This window comes from Ciconia boyciana, chromosome 2, assembly GCF_034638445.1.
Source record: "Ciconia boyciana chromosome 2, ASM3463844v1, whole genome shotgun sequence".
In the NCBI taxonomy this organism is placed as follows: domain Eukaryota; kingdom Metazoa; phylum Chordata; class Aves; order Ciconiiformes; family Ciconiidae; genus Ciconia; species Ciconia boyciana.
This window is the reverse complement of record NC_132935.1, coordinates 28,935,883-28,955,345: the sequence shown is the minus strand read 5'-3', so window position 1 is coordinate 28,955,345 and position 19,463 is coordinate 28,935,883.

Sequence of the window (19,463 nt, the reverse complement as noted above, 5' to 3'; positions counted from 1 at the left end):
TTACAATGTCAGTGATTGGCATCATGATAAAACTGACCTTGTCAAATGAACATCCAAATCTCATAAAGAATAATAATGAAGTAAATGAGCAAGCAAATATGAAAGGAAAAAAGAAAGAAAGAAAAATAAATTGGATTTTCTGAAGAGTTTTGTATATTTGGTTGAAAAAGTGTCCTTTTTTTTTGCTCCCAGCTCAGATATTTTTCACAGTTCACATGACAAAGCACATCTAAGTTATCCCTACTTAATATTTCATTCAATCTGAAGCTGAAGCATGGAGGTATCTATAGCTCTGAATGTTACAAGTAGGTTGTTTACTAGACGTGAAACTAATCCATCAAGAGAATTGAAAGAAATGTGGCCTATTTGGTTCAAGTGGTGGACAAGGCCCATCCTGATCTGAATACTCTGTCGCTGCACAATTCCCCCAGCTGTTTCCATGTTAGTCTGTTCAGTATCAAAATTTAAACAAAGTCCTGTGGTTTTGCAAAGTGTTACAGAGAAGCTTTAGCTCCAAGGATCAATACGTCTCCCACCAAATCGTGAGCAGTCCAGCTTTAACAGCCTTTCTGGCTGTTAGTGTTGCCAGAGAAGCAAAAAATAATCAATCAGAATGAGGATCTGGCTGGGTGTCTAGTCCTGTGGGGACCTGGATAAATCTCTCCACCTCCTTTCAAGTCTTCTGAAGCTAGCAATCATTACCATACAAATAATTAGAGAACCGATACCATCTTAGGCGTTAAAAACTCCTTTGACTTTTGTCTGTCATGCAGCACTTCACGTCACGTATATTCACTGGAGCTAGCAAAAGGTATGACTGATATGACTTATATTTGTCACTCTGCAGAGTATAGATTAGCAAAACAGATGTGCAGAGCCTGGGACAAATCTGGTTGTGCTGAATTTTACCACGAACAGAAAGAAATCTGCATCTTGCTATGATTAAACTCAGCAGGAAGAGTCACAATAAATTGTGTTAAATCAAGCATGACTTTACAAAGTCTTAATACATATCAAACAAATTTAGAAATGATTTTTCATGGTTAGGCATACAAAATACAGAATGGACAGAAATACAGGAAGACAGAGAGAAAGAATATTACAATGACCCATATACAGCGTCAATGTTTGTATTACTCACCGGATTTATTAAAGAATAAGTATATTAAAGTGGTTCTGTTTGTTTATATAAACAATTCTAAGGACCTTCCCATGCTGAGTCAATGACACTGGAAATATTCAAATCTGCATTTTTTTACAGCTTGGAGACATGCTTAACTTCTCAGTTAAGCAATCAAGCTGGAAAGGAAAAGGCAGAGAAGGTGTGAAAGGGCACAAATACTACATTTTTCTCTGACACTGTTTGTTAGGGTTGCAATATTCCTGTTGTCTGCTGTGCGTTCCTGACAGATTGCTGCTGCAGGTGTGGAAGATAAAGAACGTGCATGCTGGCATATTTTACCTGTAGATACACAGGTATCCAGTGCAGGAGAGGAAGAAAATAGCTGGGAAAGCCCAGAAGTCATTTTTCAAACCCCTGAAAATTTATTGGAAGAAAAAATGTTAGTTTCTGAATCTAAATGGTACAAAAGCCAATGTAAGGTAAGAACAGAAATTTTAAAATTGTATCTTAAAATGTATTAGAATAGGAAAGATTTCATATGTCTTGGGCAGGTATAACATTTAATGGCAGTCAATTTAGTGACCATTCTAATGGAGAATTTAACTTGATATGTAGCAGAACACAAAGATTAAAGAGGTCTGACCACATATACAGCACAGTGTTAGTTGTGTCTTTTCTCTTTTTCTGCCCCTACACAATAACAGATGCAGAGGAAGACAATTAAATCTCACAGAAAGGAAAAACTGGGCATTAGTCTGCAAAGTATCTCATGTGTTTTATTGATCTGGGGTACTAAGTGCTTACAAACCTACAGAACAGAACCCGGAGGATTACATTTGGTCTGGACTTTGCAAACACTTAACGACATTTCTCATGTTGATAGACCTGTTCACTTTGCTAGGCTGTATAATTGTCATAAATTACATCCGTGTTGCTTAATGTTAACTGTCAAAAGAGACATGGCTCTTCAGGTGTGGAATTGCATTTATTTGGATCTCTGGCATGTGCATTTTTTTGTGTTGATATGAGAAATTTTTTTTTCTTGCTTACTTGTTTGGTACTTATGATACGTACATGAAATTTTGTTTTGGTTTGGAAGACGTATTCCCTGACTATTGTATTGCAGCTTTCCTTGAAAGTCTTAAGCTATATTTAAATCCAAGACGTCTGTCATACCCCCTGCTGAGAAAGCTTGCCTTTCTGAGTACTGGCATTAAGCAGAGAAACTGAGGGACAGCATATACTAGTTCAGATCACCTCTGCAAACACTTTAGAATCTTGAATCTCTGTCTTTTTGAAAAATACCATGGCATTACAGCCCTGCTGGAAATCATGAATGTAAATTACTTCATATAAAAAACCCAATATATTATTTAGTATATTTTCAAATAGCTTACTTCAAAGCAGAGAACATTAATAAACATCAAGGAATTTAAAGCGGTGGTGGGGGGGGAATGCAGAGAAGAGTTATGCCTTCAGCTGAAATATAATTTTATTTCTCCCCAGCTAACTAGTCTGCCAATGAAATTCCAGGGCATTGCTGCCTCCTAATCAGTAGCAAATGTGCAAAGCTTGATTGAATTATGATATAGAATTACAGGGAACATAGTCCTAAAGTGAAAAATACAAATAACAGGAACACCCTTGTCCTGATCCTGGGTTTCCCCAGTTCTTCAGTGGAGGTAAACTGTTACAGCACATGTTCTTCATATTGCACCTAAATAAGAATTAATAACTAAGGGTCTTGCCTTTAGGTCCTATTGTAGCAATGCAAAACATACTGTAGCTTGAGCAAGAACTTATTTTGAAATTTGGCAGGGAATTTATTGCTGGTCTTCTTTAATGCGTGTCTTTGTAAATGCAATATATCAGGCATCAATGGACAAGTGTTAGTTAGGCAGGCAATCTCTCTGTAATCTGTTTATATATGATTTTTTTTTTACTCCTCTGCAGCGTCCCACCTCTTCATAGACCTTCTCCTCATCGTTTCTCCATTCTGATTTCCAAGATTTCACTTTCCTCAGTAGCCTCACAACCAAATCCATGACCGTTCATATCCATGTCTTCTCCTTTCCCATGCTAGGGCTTTGCAAGCTGTCTCCCATCACGAAATGCCACTTTAAAATTGAACTTTTTCAATCAGCTTTTCAAACAGGTCAGCTGCGACACTCACAACCTCTGTTAGCCTGACATTCTACCCCATCAAACATAAGCTTCATCTCCTCCTCAAGGTTTTAAGTGCTTATAGTGTGGTTTATTATTTTCAGAAGAAATATGAAAATGCAGCAGGACCCAGCAGAGTCAGACTGAGATAGTCAACCCAGAAAACATTCCAGAGGGGGACTGGAGAGAGCTTCTAACTCACATCTGTGCAATGTGATTCCACCCTAAGAACAAACTTCTTTTCTTATAAATGTAAGATACCAAAAGTCAGACCTTCTATATTTTTACTCTTCCTTCCCAGCCACCTCCTTGTTGTCAGTTTTTATAAATTTCTTTCTTACAGTTCTCCATTCCTTGGATTAGTCTTTTTGCACTCTGTTACCAGCCTACTGTTCTGTAATTACCATTAGCATAAGTGCAGCCAGCCCAGCCAAAGCCACGGTGTGAATTCAAACCCCTCTACAAGCAGAGCGGGGAGCAGTGCCTGTGCCGGTCTGCTGCAGCAGTTCATGTTTTCCTGAGGAAGACCTTTCGTGCCTGCTGGCTGTGCACTGGCCGTGGCTGCTATGGCAAGTAAAAGGATGCTGTTCATCATTGTGACAGGTCTGTTCCCTCTGCCAGCAGTGTCACCTGGAAACTGTGGGGTTGTCAGGAGCCGAGGCATTTCAGGTATCCAGATCTAGCAGAACTGGTAAATGTGTTACATTGGCTAGAAATTTTGCAAAAGTTCCTTCATAAGGAGAATACAATAGAGCAATGTCACTCAGCCAGCCCATAGCCTGTAGCTGTCCTCAGATCCCGTCTTAAAACCCAATTAAGCTACAAAAAAAAGGGAGGTGGTTATGCTATTTTTGCATGAAAAGTAAAAGGGAAAATGTTCTAAGGGAAAATAAGTCCTACCCATGCCTGTGCTGAGCAGCTTCATTATCTCATGAGTGGGATTGCTCCCTTCAGACCGGTCACTGCCCTGCTATTGCCTCAGCTGGGAGGGGGGTCGCAGCTTCCAAAACCACACACGAGGGAGCACTGGGTCTGTATAGCATTTGGGGCAACAGCTGTCCCCCTACAAAGAGCTCCACATGCGTCAGACAGCAGGATAAAGTCCTTACATATTGTGCTTTTAGATATGCAAAGTAAGTCCTGCAACATTAATGAAAAAGCTGCAGTAATAACAGTTTTGTAGGAGAATTTTCCTTGGTGCTAGCTACTGACATTTGTGACAAAGGTCTTGAATACAATGAAGCCTTCTTGGTTGTCTTTGCTTTAAAGCAGTTGCCATTCTTGGGATACCCCTGGAAACAAAAGGTCTGGTTGGGAGACCTCTTCCTTGAATAAATAAATACCTCAGTGTCTGAATACTGACTTGTCAGGAAAGATTTGGAGAATTGTCACTGAGTTTATGTAATATATACTCTAATAATATAAGAATGTATTGGAAATGCACAGGGGTTTTTTATTAATTCAGAGCCTATCAAATTCCAGAAATACAAATTCCCCTTCAAACAGGAAACTCAACTGTTCAGGATTCTCTAGGATAACAAAGATTTTTCTAAACAATAGTTGAGATATACACAACTGTTCACAGATATTTTTCTTCCTTCTTCCTATTTTCACAGCGTAAAACACTAACAGAAGAAGGCTTCAGTAATAAGAGGCTAAATATATTTTAGTCCAAAATACAGTAGCCTTATATGAAAGATAATTTTATGTTGGGCAGCTTTATAATGAGTGCTCTAAATCACTGTTGGCCCTAAAATGAGATGCCCCACTTTCTCTTTGGTCTCTTGTGAACTCATTAAGACAGCCAAATTGGTTTTAGAGAACAATTCCAATGACTTGTAGAATATGTTGGCCTTCATGCACTCACTGCTCAGGAGAAAAAACAAAAAAAGCTTTAAAATGGTATTGCAAACAAGGTACAATGCAGTGCTTCCTTCTGCTTAGTCTTCCAAATGTGTAAAGTGATATTTTCATTTCCAAAGTAATTGAACCCTCATTGATAGTGACTTTTAATATTGTGGACCTTGGTATTACAGAAAATACTTGTCCATAACTAATACTTTGATGGGGAATGTGTTGTGTTAACAGATAATTAAAAAAAAAAGCAAAAAAAATTCAAGAAAATTGAATTGCCTTGGGGATCAGAGCCAGAGAATCAATGTAAATTTATATTTTGTAGATATTTTAGGTATACTTCAATGTTAATACAAATAATAAGTATTTTGAGATATATTTTTAGGGATATGGTGTAGTGGTGGACTTCGTAGTGTTAGGTTTACAGTTGGACTCGATGATCTTAAAGGTCTTTTCCAACCTATACGATTCTGTGATTCTGTGATTCTGTTATATTTTACATTTAAGCCTAATGGCATCAAAATTATCATTGTAAAGAACATGTGAAATAAAACATAATTTAGTAGAAGATTGAAGTCTGTAGAAGGCAGCTTTACACAATAAAATATTATTTTAAATATTTTTATATAAAAATCCTGCCAACCTTTGCTGTCCAAGTAAAACCAACTGCAAATCTGGCTGCCTAAATAAACTCATGCAGATGGTAAATATTTTAACTGGGAGCAAAAATGGCTAAGCAATCCATAACTTCCTCTTCATTTAGGAATCCTGTACTTTTGATTCATAGAATAATGATCTCATAATCCAGCAGGATTTTCCTGTATTGAGAAATGTACTGATAAACCCAATGCAGAACCCTGCCAGATGATCTGGGGGAAATTGCAAGAAGAGAAGTATCTGTGACTTGCCCTCAGACTACTCCCCCTACAGAAATATGTAGAGCAGCTCCTGGGAGATCTGTTAGTTCTCAGACTCATGTCCCCTTGACCTCCCCTCTTAAATTTGAGGTGCAATCTGGCAGAGCAATAGTCCAATTTCTCTTTAAAGAATTATTTTTCCAGTCTTCCTGGGAATAGAATTGCTTATTAAATTTCAGTGAATGAGAATATGCAGAAACTTTCTGAAAAAGACAGTAGGCATTACTCTCCTTGTAGTCATTCCTACAGCCAAAATGGCAAGCAAAAAAGGCAGAGTAGTTTCTTTTACACTCTCCTTTTTCTTCTGTTATGCAGACTTCAGGTGGTTTGGGTTTGGGTTTTTTTTCTTTTCTTTATTTCTTTTTTTGTCAGTTATGCCTGAATTCTTGTCAGAATGATCCATGCAAAATGTTTTAGAAATGAGAGAAATCTACAGTATAACCCCAAAAGCTCAGGACCACTCTGAAGGCCTTTCTGCAGCTTTCATGGTCTCTAGTCATCCTTTTGAGCCTTAGTAGTCTGGTGGGTTTCAAGAGAACGCTAGCAAAGAGAAACCATTTCACTCTGTATGGCCCTATTTTAAATTCTCCTAACTCCTAAATGTTCAGCAATGGCAGGATTTCAGAGCTAAGAAAACTGCCATGATCCAGTGGGTACTTCTTCCTAAACTTTCCATGAATTCAAACTCCTTCATGGGTACGGCTAATGAATTACTAAGAACAGAAGACTTCACTGGGAGTTCTGGCTATAGGTGAATAATCTGTGTCTATTGCCAAGATATAGATTCATAAGCCAGGCTTTAGCTAAACACTGTGGAGAAAGGTCTCTTTACTTCTGCTACAGAGTCACAACGGTGACACAAAGGCAATCTTCTGTTGACACACAGGTTTGTCAAATTTCAAACACCTGGGAATTGGTTAAAACATTATACATAAGTAAAGATCTATATAAAAAACAGCTAAAATTATAATCCAGTATTTGTCTATGTAAATCCTGTGATATAAAAATGTAAATAGCTCTTATCAAGCCCATGGTAAAGAAAAATTGCCAGTTTCCTCTTGCAAGCTGGCGAAATCCTAGAAAAAGATACTAATTTAATTACTATATGCAGTTTTCACATTGAGAATAATTCCAGATGGTTACACTATGCCTGAGAGAGTTTAGTTTGTTAGACAAAGTTTCAACGATGAACTTATTTCTTGTGTTTCAGGTGTGAATAGCTTTATGCACAACTGCTCTGAAAAGCTGGATACAGGCAACTGTCTCTGATGTGAAGAAATCACAGAATCACAGAATCATATAGGTTGGAAAAGACCTTTAAGATCATCGAGTCCAACCATAAACCTAACACTACCAAGACCACCACTGTACCATGTCCCTAAGCACCTCATCCAAACGTCTTTTAAATACCTCCAGGGATGGCAACTCAACCACTTCCCTGGGCAGCCTCTTCCAATGCTTGATAACCCTTTCAGTGAAGTAAAATTTCCTAATATCCAGTCTAAACCTCCCCTGGTGCAACTTGAGGCCGTTTCCTCTTGTCCTGTCACTTGTTACCTGGGAGAAGAGACTGACCCCCACCTCTCTACAACCTCCTTTCAGGTAGTTGTAGAGAGCGAGAAGGTCTCCCCTCAGCCTCCTTTTCTCCAGGCTAAACAACCCCAGTTCCCTCAGCCGTTCCTCACAAGACTTGTGCTCTAGACCCTTCACCAGCTTCATTGCCCTTCTCTGGGCACACTCCAGCACCTTAATGTCTCTTTTGTACTGAGGGGCCCAAAACTGAACACAGTATTTGAGGTGCAGCCTCACCAGTGCCAAGTACAGGGGCATGATCACTTCCCTACTCCTGCTGGCCATGCTATTTTTGATACAAGCCAAGATGCTATTGGCTTTCTTGGCCACCTGGGCACACTGCTGGCTCATGTTCAGGCGGCTGTCAACCAATACCCCCAGGTCCTTCTCTGCTGGGCAGCTTTCCAGCCACTCTTCCCCAAGCCTGTAGTGTTGCATGGGGTTGCTGTGGCTCAAGTGCAGGACCTTGCACTTGGCCTTGTTAAACCTCATACAATTGACCTCGGCTCATTGATCCAGCCTGTCCAGATCCCTTTGCAGAGCCTTCCTACCCTCAAGCAGATCAACAGATTAGTGTCATCTGCAGACTTACTGAGGGTGCACTCAATTCCTTCATCCAGATCATTAATAAAGATATTAAACAGAACTGGCCCCAACACAGAGCCGTGGGGAACACTGCTTGTGACCAGCCGCCAACTGGAGTAAACTCCATTCACCACCACTCTTTGGGCCCGGCCATCCAGCCAGTTCTTTACCCAGCGAAAAGAAATCCAAACATTCAATTTTGTTTCTGCCTGGGCTTCAGGAATAGGTTTATTTAGCCATGTTGGAAATTATGGTTACCTCCCAAAGTTGACTTTAGATTGTGACCCATGAAGTTTACAAACTTTTGTAATGATTTGAGGTTTCCTAGGGTTCTTTAAATACCTATGGGGAGAGATACGAATGAACTGAAAAGAGAGGTAAATCTAGAGATTTATCAAAGAAAAAGTCTCTTCTTAGCTTTTTTTCACTTATCTGTGCTAAATGAATAAAACAGATTGTAGTTGTATGACCTAGTAATTATAAATATGTCTGTAGCAATTCCATCAGAAGAGTTGTGTTGAGAATTGCACAAAAAGTAGGTTTATAATTTCTATTTCACGCTTTAATGATTGAACTTAGACTTTAAATTTCATGCAGTGGATTCTTCAGTGATTGTCCATAATAGACTTGCTGAAGAGGAAACGGCAAAGGATTAGATGGTTTTGAACATCTTCTCTAAGATATTATTGAGTTACTCAACACAAGCACACAAAAAAATTTGGGCTACAGACTTCTGTAAATGCATGAATACATACACATGCCTCAAAAAATTTCACATGCACCCCAATATTTAAAAGGTTTTTTTCCTGAACACCAATGAGTTGTTTCTGTTTGTCATTATTTCAGCTCAACAAAACCACAGCAGTGGAACAAGTAAGTTGCTCCTGTGTTTTTGGGACTGATACCTTTTCTTATTTGACGCTCTGTGCTTTCACTCTGTCCCATCATCTTGTTGCCAAAAGAAGGACTGGCCAGCATCCTACCCACTCCAATCAACAAGTATAGGTCACAGTTTTCATATAATGTAAAAAAATTGATAGTACAGTCCCACATCCACAGAATGGGTATGTATGCTGTCATCAGCCAGGCTATATGGTACCTTTCTAGTGGAGGTACCTTTATGACCTTTGCTTCTTGGGCAGCGTGAGACAGAAACTGTAAACCAGTTCCTTCCCCTTGTCAAAAGGAAAAAAGAAATAGGTTGGTTTTGGTGGGAGGAGGGGAATGATGCATACAAAATCAAACTGCACATTACATTGATATTCCATTACAAACATATCTGCTTCTTCTAATTTAGTTTGTGGTTTACTAGAAAGCAATCTGAGTTAAGGGATCTTCAGAAAATTTGCAGTCTGAACTCTGCTTGATGGAGCTATAGTGTATGGAGGAGGATGTCTGCATAAGATAAGAGCTGGCAACAAAGTCTGTCCCTTGTTAATTACCATAATCACACAGGAAACTCCCACTCAGTGTTCTGTCCAGCCAGTTTCCCAGGACTTTTCTGCTGCCTGTCTGTATTCTCTGTTAGCTTCTCTCATACTCTAACCCCCAGTTCTTTAAGGCTTGTTACACATGTGAATTCCCCTACACCAGAAAATAGCACAATGTTTTAATTAGATTCCCTTGTTTTCCTAAAATACACTTAAGTCTAACATATTGCTGTGTATAACCAGAGCTTAAGGAAGGGGGTGTCAAAGACCCATGAAACTAGTCAGCAATTTATCCATATGAAGGGAGGAGGCTGTAGATGTGGGGTCAGCGAATAACACTGCAGAGACATGAGTTGCTCTGTGCTGCTGCCACGCGCCAGGTCCAGCCACCAGCATGGCAGGGATGGACAATGGACAGGACTGAGTCCATCCCATCACTAGAGGCCTCCATGTTTTTCTTTTTAGAGATTATGTAGGTAGAAAATCAACTGAGCAGTTTTGAGTTAAAACCGCACAGGAACTGGGGCTCATCCCACGTGTCTGGGTTTTTTTCTGACAAAAACTGAAATGTCACAAGCAGTATTATGACTCATTTTAATTTGCATGACCCACAGTCACCCAGGCGCTGGTCTAGAGAGGTCAGTCCTCAGTGTTCCTTTGGAAATGACCTTTAGGAGGCTGAACAATGCACCAGCTATGTGGAGGAACAAGTATTGCATCCTCCCATACAGTCATACAGAGACACAGACGGCTGTTCCCTTCCAGGGTAAAACTCACTTATATGATTACACAAAGAGGCGAGAGCAGCCAGCCTTATCTCAAGCCAAACTTTAGAGTAAAGTAGGATTTTAAAAATGTTAGGCGGTTCATGAAAATAGGGCCTTCAGGCCTCAAATGATGTTGTCAGAAATCTATATAATCCACATATATAATTCTAAAAACCACTCCTCATTTGAGTAATATTATTTTTTTATTTGATTTAATATTATTATATGCATTCAGACCTGGAAACATTAAATCTCAATCAAAAAAATTTACTTGACATTCACTGTTAGTATTAATATAAGACTTGTATATTTCAGAACAAAACAAATTAAATAAGTCATCTGCAGACACAGGCTGAGTTTTGGGTTTTAATAAAACCAGTCTGGTCTCTGTGAATAATGAGTAGTAAGTACATTTCAAACCTAAGAGATATAATATTGGTTGGGTTTTTACTGTTCATATTATTGCAAGATTTTTTCCAGAGAATGCAATATGTACCTGGGACTTTGGTTTTTGTCAGGTTTTCACAGGCTTTTCACAAAAAACCCATATAAAAATAAAAAAAAATCATTTAAGACAAATGTTATTCTCTTGGTTTGGTCAGTTTTACAGCACTTTCATTCCAGCTGCCCGCAATGCCTATTTTTACCACACATCTGATACTTTAGTGGCAGTGGTATCAACTGTCCATCATGTTAGTTCACATGATACGTTTTAAGAGAATGCAGGCAAGGATATGAAAGTGTACATCCAAGTGTACATTTAGCAGAGCATATACTGTTGAACATGCCTCAGTGAGTATGCTTTATTTCTTGAATGGATTTAGGTCCCTGCAGAGGACACCTCTGAGAGTCATTTTGTCTCTTGTGGTACTCTGGAATATCTTCTAACACCATCAAAACAGGGGCTGTATAGAGTTTCTGATTGTCATCTGCAAGTGTATGATAATACTTTTCAGTCCTCAGAAAACCAATGCAGTCAATTGCAGAACTAATAAAACTCATCAGAGAATCAGTATATGCTGCAACAGTTCCCACGTGGCACCTCAGAAGATGACTTTTAACTTGTAAGGACTCTAGACAATGGCAGTAAAAAACCTAAATAAATTCGTATGGCTGCTTTAGTGATTTTGGGCCAGTTTGGTATGTCTTAAACCTCTATTTCCCTTTAGATGAGATAGGTATGAAGTTCTCATCCTCAGAAAACCCAAGTCAGTGAATACAAGCTCACAGATCATTGAGTTTTGATATCATAGTATTTAGAGAGTCGTCTGAAGCAAAATTTCCCTTTGTGTATTGTTTGCATATGAATTAGCTATCTCTAGATATACAGATCAAGCAGAAACCCAAGCCTCTTTCCATCATTCACCAAGCCCCTTTCCATCATTTACCAGCAGTCCTGGCTAACTGGGGAGGTCCCTGCTGACTGGAGATTAGCAAATGTGACACCCATCTACAAGAAGGGCTGGAAGGAGGACATGGGGAACTACAGGCCTGTAGTCTTTCGGCACGTTAGGTGCCGAAAGATGAGCCGGCGGGGAAGAAGACCAGCCTGGCTGACTAGAGAGCTCTAGCTCTAACTCAGAAAAAGAGGAGAGTCTATGACCTCTGGAAGAAGGGGCAGGCAAGTCAGGAGGACTACAAAGCTGTAGCGAGGTTGTGCAGGGAGAAAATTAGAAAGGCCAAAGCTGAGCTAGAACTCAATCTGGCTGCTGCTGTAAAAGACAACAAAAAATACTTCTTCAAATACATTAGCAGTAAAAGGAGAGCTAAGGAGAATCTCCAGCCTCTAGTAGACGGGGGAGGGAACACAGTGACCAAGGATGAGGAAAAGGCTGAGGTACTTAATGCCTTCTTTGCCTCAGTCTTTAATAGCAGGACCAATTGTTCCCTGGGTACCCAGCTCACGGAGTTGGAAGATAGGGACAGGGACCAGAATGGAGCCCCCATAATCCAGGGGGAAATGGTTAGTGACCTGCTGCACCACTTAGACACTCACAAGTCTATGGTGCCTGATGAAATCCACCCGAGAGTACTGAAGGAACTCACAGATGTGCTCACCCAGCCCCTTTCCATCATTTACCAGCAGTCTGGGCTAACTGGGGAGGTCCCTGCTGACTGGAGATTAGCTAATGTGACGCCCATCTTCAAGAAGGGCCGGAAGGAGGATCCGGGGAACTACAGGCCTGTCAGCCTGACCTCGGTACCAGGGAAGCTGATGGAGCAGATCATCCTGAGTGCTATCACACGGCATGTAGAGAATGACCAAGGGATCAAGCCCAGCCAGCATGGGTTTAGGAAAGGTAGGTCCTGCTTGACCAACCTGATCTCCTTCTATGACAAGGTGACCCGCCTAGTAGATAAGGGAAAGGCTGTGGATGTTGTCTATCTAGACTTCAGTAAAGCCTTTGACATGGTTTCCCACAGCATTCTCCGGGAGAAACTGGCTGCTCATGGCTTGGACGGGTGTACTCTTTGCTGGGTAAAGAACTGGCTGGATGGCCGGGCCCAAAGAGTGGTGGTGAATGGAGTTTACTCCAGTTGGTGGCTGGTCACAAGCGGTGTTCCCCAGGGCTCTGTGTTGGGGCCAGTTCTGTTTAATATCTTTATCAATGATCTGGATGAAGGGATTGAGTGCACCCTCAGTAAGTTTGCAGGTGACACCAAGTTGTGCGGGTGTGTTGATCTGCTTGAGGGTAGGAAGGCTCTGCAGAGGGACCTGGACAGGCTGGATCGATGGGCCGAGGTCAATTGTATGAGGTTTAACAAGGCCAAGTGCAAGGTCCTGCACTTGGGCAACAGCAACCCCATGCAACACTACAGGCTTGGGGAAGAGTGTCTGGAAAGCTGCCAGGCAGAGAAGGACCTGGAGGTGTTGGTTGACAGCCGCCTGAATATGAGCCAGCAGTGTGCCCAGGTGGCCAAGAAAGCCAATAGCATCTTGGCTTGTATCAAAAATAGCGTGGCCAGCAGGAGTAGGGAAGTGATCGTGCCCCTGTACTTGGCACTGGTGAGGCTGCACCTCAAATACTGTGTTCAGTTTTGGGCCCCTCAGTACAAAAGAGACATTGAGGTGCTGGAGCGCATCCAGAGAAGGGCAATGAAGCTGGTGAAGGGTCTAGAGCACAAGTCTTGTGAGGAGCGGCTGAGGGAACTGGGGTTGTTTAGCCTGGGGAAAAGGAGGCTGAGGGGAGACCTTCTCGCTCTCTACAACTACCTGAAAGGAGGTTGTAGAGAGGTGGGGGTCAGTCTCTTCTCCCAGGTAACAAGTGATAGGACAAGAGGAAATGGCCTCAAGTTGCACCAGGGGAGGTTTAGACTGGATATTAGGAAATTTTACTTCACTGAAAGGGTTATCAAGCATTGGAAGAGGCTGCCCAGGGAAGTGGTTGAGTCGCCATCCCTGGAGGTATTTAAAAGACGTTTGGATGAGGTGCTTAGGGACATGGTACAGTGGTGGTCTTGGTAGTGTTAGTTTTATGGTTGGACTCGATGATCTTAAGGGTCTTTTCCAACCTATATGATTCTGTGATTCTGTGAAACAAGGTAAGCACTGCTATTTCTAGTATTTTCACAAATGTTTTAGGAAGTGCTTCCTTCTGTTCCTCAAGCCTGAGGGAACAGAAATTAGGTATTGAAAGCATAGACTCTTCACGGCAAATCATCATATACTGCAATGTGTTCCAAAAGGATATCTAAAAGACACAGAAAAATGCATATTTTTAGCTATGAAAAAAGTATATTTTAAGATAATTTTAATAGATAAAATGTTAATTTAGTTTTGATAAATATGAATGCTACATATTGCCTTACCTATGTTAATGAGCTAAAGCAACTGCTTCTTGCCTTGGGAAATAACACTTCAGCACCAACTGTAAGAGTTCCCAGGGAATTCAAAGTCATATATTTTATTCATAAAAAGCAGAAAAATATTGCTTTAGCACTGTTTCGTTCTTAGTATTGCCTTTGTCTTAACATTATTGTTTGTTCAAGTGTATTGAATATGGTTCTGGTCTGAGTTTATTCTCACATCCTACTTGCATAACATTTATGGCCCAATCTAAGTTTTCTTCTTTAAACTTGATCATAATTATATGGGGATTATTTTGGTCTAACATCTTTTTGCCTCTTGACTTCTGTTACTGAAAACACATATACAGATTTTTACTACATGTTCATATTCCAGTCCCATTAAAAAATCTATGACAAAAGTGAAATAATCTTTGTTTACTCATACCCTGCATGATAGGAAAGGTAGGTGAAAAATTGTTTCTGTAAAAGGAATTGATAAAGTTCAAGAAAAAATGAAAATCATAAACCCTGGAAATCTCCCTGTTTAAGATACTTTCCTTTACTATGGGTATTAACTCTTTCAGATAGAAAGGAAGAAAGCTGGAGCTTCTTTTAGTAACAAGAGGTCATTATATGGTAATGATGGTAAGAAGAAGGGAGCAAATGACATATGCCTTCTTGTCCTCAACCAATCTTTTTTTCCCCTTCAGACTAAGTTGTCAGAACTTGAAACTGTCAACTGCCAAAAAAAGAGATTATTTGCTACATCAGAGACAGTAGAATCATTCATGTTTGAAAACTTTTCAGATCTTCCAACTTAGTTTGCTGTTGCTATAGAGAAGGAAAGCTTTGGAAAGCCTTGGAAGTAAACTCTGGGGATGACAAAGCAAGGGAGTAGCAATGTGATTTATTTAATCCCACAGTATTACTTAATGATGTAATTATTTTTAATTTTTCCAGATTAATATTTTAGCAGGTTGTATAAAATGTGGTAGAGAATAGGAAAAAAATTATATTTTTAATAATTTTTAGATTCCTCTGTCTTATACAAGCAGCCAATCTTTCTGAATTCTTGTATCATATTGTTGATTCCTCCAGGCATTATATTTTACAAATACTTTACAAATATTTCTACTTAATGGAAAACAACACTTTTCATGAATGGAAGAGGAGAGAACTCTCTTTTATTGTTGCTTGGGAGAGCTCCTGCATATTTTTCTCTATGTGTTTTTTTCCCTTTCCTCTATAAGAAGAAGTCTTTTTTACCTTATATCTGTTCTTCTGCTACCAAATTCCTTATTTAACAACAGACCTCCTAGACTGTACCAGTTCTACAAGGTGGTAGTCTTAGAGTTTCTCTTTCGTTTGCTATGAAATCTCTTTTTTCTTTTTATTTAGAATCATAGAATCATAGAATTGTTTAGGATGGAAAAGACCTTGAAGATCACAAAGTCCAACCGTTAACCCAGCCCTGCCAAGTCCATCACTACACCACGTCCCTAAGCACCACATCTACACATCTTTTAAAAACCTCCAGGGATGGTGACTCAACCACTTCCCTGGGCAGCCTGTTCCAATGCTGGACAACCCTTTCAGTGAAGAACTTTTTCCTAATATCCAGTCTAAACCTCCCCTGGTGCAACTTGAGGCCATTTCCTCTTGTCCTATGGCTTGCTACTTGGGAGAAGAGACTGACCCCCACCTTGCTACAACCTCCTTTCAGGTAGTTGTAGAGAGCAATAAGGTCTCCCCTCAGCCTCCTTTTCTCCAGGCTAAACAACCCCAGTTCCCTCAGCCGCTCCTCATAAGACTTGTGCTCCAGACCATTCACCAGCTTTGTTGCCCTTTGGACACGCTCCAGCACCTCAATCTTTCTTGTAGTGAGGGGCCCAAAACTGAACACAGTACTCGAGGTGCGGCCTCACCAGTGCCGAGTACAGGGGCACAACCAATTCCCTAGTCCTGCTGGCCACACTATTTCTGATACATGCCGGGATGCTATTGGCCTTCTTGGCCAACAATTCATTTTGACTGCTCATATCCAATACTTTGTATGAATTCACACAAAGAGAGATGGGTTGGTCCCCTGCTATGGACAACCCAAGTAAGTACTTATTTATGTAGAAATTCAGTTTCCAGAAGGTTGAAAATCAAGCAGTGACTTGGGAGAACAACTTGGGGAGTTGGGGAGAACAAGGGGAGACATTTGGGGAGAACTTGGGGAGAACAAGGGGAGACATTTAGAAGATGTGATACCACAGAAAAGAGTTAGAGTTGTTTGGTTAGGAAAAAAAGGGGCAATAAGAGAAGACTATTGCAAAGGTAATAGTCTTTTCTCTTTATTCATCAACAACAGGAAAAAGAAAGCTAAAGCAGGAAATAAAGTATATGTTAGTAAAAACAGTCTAAGGACAAAGAAAACCTGGACTGGGTTGTCAAGGCAGGTGGTGGAAGAGATCTTGGAGAACATGAGCAGAAAATCAGGGCTGTTATGGAAGTAATTCAGCTAGGGCTGTGGTCTATGTGAGCTCCCTCTCAGGCTTATTGTATATTTATAGGGACAGATCATCTGACTGTACTGCTTTCCTAGTCTAGTTCATTGAATTGGCTCCATAACTTCCTTATGTGAGAGGAAGGATCAAAACCAAAGCAAGTTCAATAATGTATAGACAAATCTGGACTGGTGCTAATCATGTGAGTGTTTTATATGTTCTGCTCCATATACATGGAGCAGTAAGGGGCAATATACATGGAGCAGTAGTCTAGTTCACCTGTGCATAAGCCTAAAAGAAGCAAAAATTTAATTTCCCCCAAAGTAGAATTCCTAAGTACCATCGAACTTGTGTAGACATCGTCAACCATATTCATTTACCTCATGCAGACAATGAGTTTTCCATGACAGATGTTACAGTAATTAAATAAAAACTGTAGGACTATATTTTCATACTGATTTAATATAAATTTATTTTGAGCTCCCTTTTATGTTTGCAGATCATTAGGTTTACAGTTGTATAATACTCTTGCACAGTTAGAATCATGTACACAAATAGGTGTAAAATTTAGAGTGATTCTTCAAAAGTTTAGCAGTACAATGTAGATGACGTTGAGTCCTTGGAGTGAAAAAACTAAAATACTCAATATTCAAATACTATTTCTGTCTTTTCCTTTCAAATCCTGTTTGACCAGAGGCAATTTTCCTTATCCTCTAGGTACCTCATGCTTCTTCTCTTTCAGATAATAATGTGCTTATCTCAGAAGACCATTGAGAAGTTGGCTAGTCTATAATGTAGTTTGAGAACTTTTGAAGATAAATACCTTATATTTATGTGTAATACACTTGTTATTTTGTCACTTGCTAACCTTTATCATTCATAGCTTCTGTTTCTGGAAGGTGTTTCAGCATCCTCAAAATCTGTATTTCATGGATTGCAATATAATTTTCAGCAATACCACAACTAAGGTGATGGCTTTTCTGGAAACTGTGATCAGTACAATGAATGACTGTTAGCATTTCCCCATGAGTGGATATCATACCATGGCAAATAGCAGAGTAATAGCAATCTCCCAATTGTCAGACGATCACCCCAAAGTTCACAGTTCTCTGAATATTTGCAGATACATGCAATAAAACACTACCAATCTCTCCATCATGTATAAAGTCACTATAAAGGTCACTTTATTTAATGAGAAAAGTGAAAGTCGTGGCTGAGTGCTTGAAAAATAAGCAGTCTTCAAGGAGCAGTATCTGCATTTGTAGAACACATCACTACTCTCAAGCCAACTCTTCATATCAATGTCATTTTTTTGAGTACTGAGCCAATGTTGTCATTCCTTGTCACCACTTATGGATGAAGGAGTACAAGATAAAATATTGAAAATGGTGTAAACCTCTCAGCTTTTAACAAGCATGAAAACTATACTTCTAGATCCTTATGGAAAGTTTGCCTATGTGTGATATGATGATTTTACCATGTCACTGGTGCTGACAGCTTAAATAGCCTTGTCCCGAGACTCCCTGACAGACACAAATGACAAGTCATTTATCTGAAAGTGAAGGACAGAATCTTATGGATGAATACATATTTTACAACATAATTGTATCAAATATCATTCATAAAAAGAAAACTCTCCATCACAAAACTTATGCATCTGGCTAGCCAAGGAGAAGGTCATTAGTACACATGCTTCTTCCTGGTCAGATCAAATTTAGCCCATATATGTTAATTCCCTGCCTTTTCTATTTAGATATCTGAAAATTGTGTGTGGTATTTCCTGGGTTCCTGCCTAACCATATGCTACATAACAAAATATACTACAGAAATCCCAAATATTCATGACCCAGATACTAATATAAAGTTCAGTCCTGCTAAAAAGGATAATTCAGAAAAGTTAAGTAGTTTCTAGGATGATTTTTTCTACAACATCTGTAAGGCCATATATATACCTATCACATTATTTTTTTGTCCAGATGTCTACTATAAAACTGAGATTGTCTTTTTTTGATCTGGGTATGGCATAATTCATAACACCCCTGAGAAAAAGATTGCAATACCTAGCAATACCTAGGTACTATGTATCATTTATTTGTTACTGAAATAATGTTTTTCATCCATAGATCTCAAAACACATTGCACTTTGGCCAATATTATTATTTTATAGACATGGAAAACTGAGTTGCTGAGATTATAAACTACTTCTCCAAGGCACCTTATGATTTTATAGTACATTCGCAAATGAATTTATGCATTCTTAATTCCTGTAAAGTACCCTACATACCTGACTTCATGTATATTTTCCAATACAGTGTAACTCATAGCATTTATTTTAGCCTGTGAGCTTTCATACCTGATAGTTGGTTGTGCTTTAGGAAACACTCAACAAATCCTTAATTTAAAAATCTTACAGACATTGTCTCTACTCTTGGTTTTCCATGAAATTAACTTTTGTTCATTTTCAGACTTGCTTAAAGCAAGTTTGGCCAGCTAATTGCTCCTTTTATGCTAGATAACTTAAAAGTCAAAAGGACATCATTGATGCAAACAAAACAGAGTACACTGAATTTACTTTATAATTCTTGCTTATTCTGTACGTTTTGTCATCACTGAGAGTTTGCCTAAGCCCGATTTGAGACCTGAAATCCATAGAAAATCCATACTCATACATAGAAGTATGAATGTGCTCAAGAGACAACTTACTTGTTTTACTTTCCTTCCCTCAACTTGCACAATATTTTGTTACTGAGCTTATGTATCACCTGAATCCA